The sequence below is a fragment of the Haliaeetus leucocephalus genome, unplaced genomic scaffold (genome assembly GCF_000737465.1).
Source record: "Haliaeetus leucocephalus isolate CR32 unplaced genomic scaffold, Haliaeetus_leucocephalus-4.0 Scaffold320, whole genome shotgun sequence".
Lineage (NCBI taxonomy): Eukaryota > Metazoa > Chordata > Aves > Accipitriformes > Accipitridae > Haliaeetus > Haliaeetus leucocephalus.
In genome coordinates, this window is record NW_010972756.1 from 59944 (window position 1) to 63740 (window position 3797).

The 3797-nt window shown below is 49.9% G+C and overlaps 1 gene segment (V, D, J or C); it reads right to left on the minus strand.

Annotated features, from left to right (window-relative positions):
* LOC104834223 overlaps nt 1-3797 on the minus strand; it is a 20124-nt gene that overhangs the window by 4100 nt on the left and 12227 nt on the right.

Sequence of the window (3797 nt, forward strand, 5' to 3'; positions counted from 1 at the left end):
TGAAGCCAAGTGTGGCTTGCACAACCCTAGGGCTTTCCTAGAGAAGATTAAGGCTGAGCTTGGCTTGCATAGCTCAAAGCTAGGCTTTCCTAGAAGAGCTTAAAGCTGAGGACCTCTTGCAGAGCTCAAAGCTGGGCTTTCCTAGACAAGCTTGAAGCCAAGCATGGCTTGCATGGCTCTAGGGCTTTTCTAGAGAGGATTAAGGCTGAGCTTGGCTTGCACAACTCAAAGCTGGGCTTTCCTAGACAAGCTTGAAGCCAAGCACGGCTTGAACAACCCTAGAGCTTTTCTAGAGAAGACGAAGGCTGAGCTTGGCTTGTGTAGCTCAAAGCTGGGCTTTCCTAGACAAGCTTGAGCTTGAGCATCATTTGCAGGGCTTGAAGTTGAGCTTTGCAAGAGCAGCTTGAAGCTGGGCTTTCCCAGATAAGCTCAAAGCTGAGCTTTTTCTTGAAAAGCTTGAAGCTGAGAACCACTTGAGCAGCTCGAAGCTGAGCTTTTCTAGACGAGCTCAACACCGAGCACGGCTTGCGCAGCTCGAAGCTGGCCTTCCCCACAGAAGATCAAGGCTTAGCATTGATAGAACAGCTCTAGGCAGAGCTTTTCTAGGTGATATTGAAGCCGGCCATCGATAGCACAGCTCTGAGCTGAGCTTTTCCAGGTAATATCAAAGCTGAGCATGGCTAGCACGGCTCTAAGCTAAGCTTTTCTAGATAATACCAAAGCTGAGCATCGCTAGCATAGCTCTAAGCTGGGCTTTTCTAGATAACACTGAAGCTGAGTATCGATAACACAGCTTGCAGCTGAGCAGAGCTTGCATGGTTAAAACCTGGCTTTCCTAGAAAAGCTCAAGCCCAAGCGTGGCTGGCACAGCTCAATGTTAAGCGTGGCTTGCACAGCTCCGAGCTGAGCTTTTCTAGATCATACTGAAGCTGCAGATGGCAAGCACAGCTGGAAGATGAGCTCGGCTCAAACGAAGCTTTCCTAGAAAACCTTGAGCGCGAGCCCGGTTTGCGCAGCTGTAAGCTGGGCTTTTCCGAGGTAATATTGAAGCTGAGCACTGCTAGCACGGCTCAGTGAGCTGGGCTTTCCTAGATAGTGCTGAAGCTCAGTATTGCTAGGACAGCTCTGCGCTGAGCTTTCCTAGATAATATCAAAGCTGAGCATTGCAAGCACGGCTCAGAGCTGAGCTTTTCTAGTTAATTTCAAAGCTGAGTATTGCTAGGACAGGTCTGAGCTGGGCTTTCCTAGATAATACTGATGTTCAGCATTGCTAGCACAGCTCAGAGCTGAGCTTTGCTGGGTAAATACTGATACTCAGCATTACTAGCATAGCTCTGCGCTGAGCTTTCCTAGCTAATATCAAAGCTGAGCATTGCTAGGACAGCTCAGAGCTGAGCTTTGCTGGGTAATATTGTAGCTGAACATTGCTAGGACAGCTCAGAGCCGGGCTTTTCTAGGTAATACTGATGCTCTGCGTTACTAGCACAGCTCTGAGCTGAGCTTTTCTAGGCAATATTGAGCTGAGTATTGCTAGGACAGAACTGCACTGAGCTTTCCTTGATAATATCAAAGCTGAGCATTGCAAGCACGGCTCAGAGCTGAGCTTTGCTGGATAATATCAAAGCTGAGCATTGTAAGCACAGCTCAGAGCTGAGCTTTTCTAGGTAATATCGAAGCTGGGTATTGCTAGGACAGCTCTGAGCTGAGCTTTTCTAGGTAATATCAAAGCTGAGAATTGCTAGGACAGCTCTGAGCTGAGCTTTCCTAGGTAATATCAAAGCTGAGCATTGCTAGGACAGGTCTGAGCTGAGCTTTTCTAGGTAACACTAACGCTGAGAATTGCAAGCACAGCTCTGAGCTGGGCTTTTCTGGTTGATATCAAAGCTGAGCATCACCAGCACAGCTCAAAGCTGAGTTTTGCTGGATAATGTTGTAGCTGAGCTTTCCTAGGACAGCTCAGAGCTGGGCTTTGCTGGGTAATATTGTAGCTGAGACTTGCTAGCATGGCTCAGAGCTGGGCTTTCCTAGGTAATATCAAAGCTGAGCATCACTAGCACAGCTCAAAGCTGAGCTTTTCTAGGTAATATCAAAGCTGAGAATTGCTAGGACAGCTCTGAGCTGGGCTTTCCTAGGTAATATCAAAGCTGAGCATCACTAGCACAGCTCGAAGCTGAGTTTTGCTGGATAATGTTGTAGCTGAGCTTTCCTAGGACAGCTCAGAGCTGACCTTTGCTGGAAAATATAAAAGCTGAGACTTGATACCACAGCTCTGAGCTGAGCTTTTCTAGGTAATATCGAAGCTGAGAATTGCTAGGACAGCTCTGAGCTGAGCTTTGCTGGATAATATCAAAGCTGAGCATTGCTAGGGCAGCTCAGAACTGAGCTTTTCTAGGTAATACTGACGCTGAGAATTGCAAGGACAGCTCTAAGCTGGGCTTTTCTGGTTGATATCAAAGCTGAGCATCAGCAGCACAGCTCAAAGCCGGACTCTGCTAGAAATTATCAAGGCTGAACACTGTAGGCACGGCTCAGTAAGCATGGCCGGCAAAGCTTGACGCTGAGCACAGCTTGCGCAGCTCTAAGCCAGGCTTTGTTAGATAACATTGAAGCTCAAAGCTGAAACTTGCTGGCACAGCTCTGAGCTGAGCTTTTCTAGGTCATATCGAAGCCAGGCATTGCTAGAACATCGTTAAGCTGGGCTTCGTTAGATAATAGCGGAGCCGAGTGCCGCTCACCTGGCTTTAGGCTGGGCTTTGCTGGGTCATGCCAAGGCTTGGCCCAGCTGGGACCACTCAGCTGGGACATCCTGTGTCATCGGAGGGGTGGGGCCTGTCTTTTGCTTCCCAAGTCCCTGAAATGCCCCGGATCCCAATCCCAATCCCGATCCCAATCCCAATCCCGATCCCAATCCTGATCCCAATCCCGGTCCCAACGGAGTGTTTTGCTCCCCGGACCCGTGATATCCCCCCCCAATCCTCATCCCAATCGCCCCAATCCTGATCTAAATCCCCTCAATCCTGATCCCAATCTCCTTGATCCTGATCCTAATCCCCCTGATTCCAATCCCAATCCTCCCAATCCCGATCCCAAGGGAGCGTTTTGCTCCCTCAATCCATGATATCCCCCCTGATTCCAATCCCAATCTTCCCAATCCTGATCCCAATGGAATGCTTTGCTCCCCGGATCCATGATAACCCCCCCATCCCAATCCCAAACCCCAATCCTAAACCCAATCCTCCCGATCCCAACCCCCCTGATCCCAATCCCCCCGATCCCAATCCCAATGGAGTGCTTTGGTCCCCAGATCCGTGATAGCCCCCCATCCCGATCCCAATCCCAATCCCAATCTCAATGGAGTGTTTTGCTCCTTGGATCCATGATATCCCCCCAATCCCGATCCCAATCCCCCTGATCCTGATCCCAATCCCAAGGGTGGTTTTTGCTCCCTGGATCCCTGCAATCCCCCCATTCCCAGTTGTAATCACGCCCCCATCCAGTTGAATCCTGCCCCAATCCCAGTTGAATCCCACCCCAAACCCAGTCGAATCCTGTCCCAATCCCATTTGGAATACTGTCCTCAACCCAGTCAAATCCCACTCCATCCCAGTTGGAATCCCACCCCCATCCCAGTTGGAATCCCTGCCCAATCCCAGTTGAATCCCACCTCAATCCCAGTTGAATCCCTCCCCAATCCGTTGAATTCCACCCCAATCCCAGTTGAGTCCCTCCCCAAACCCAGTTGAATCCTGTCCCAATCCCAGTTGAATCCCACCCCAATCCCAGTTGAATCCCACCCC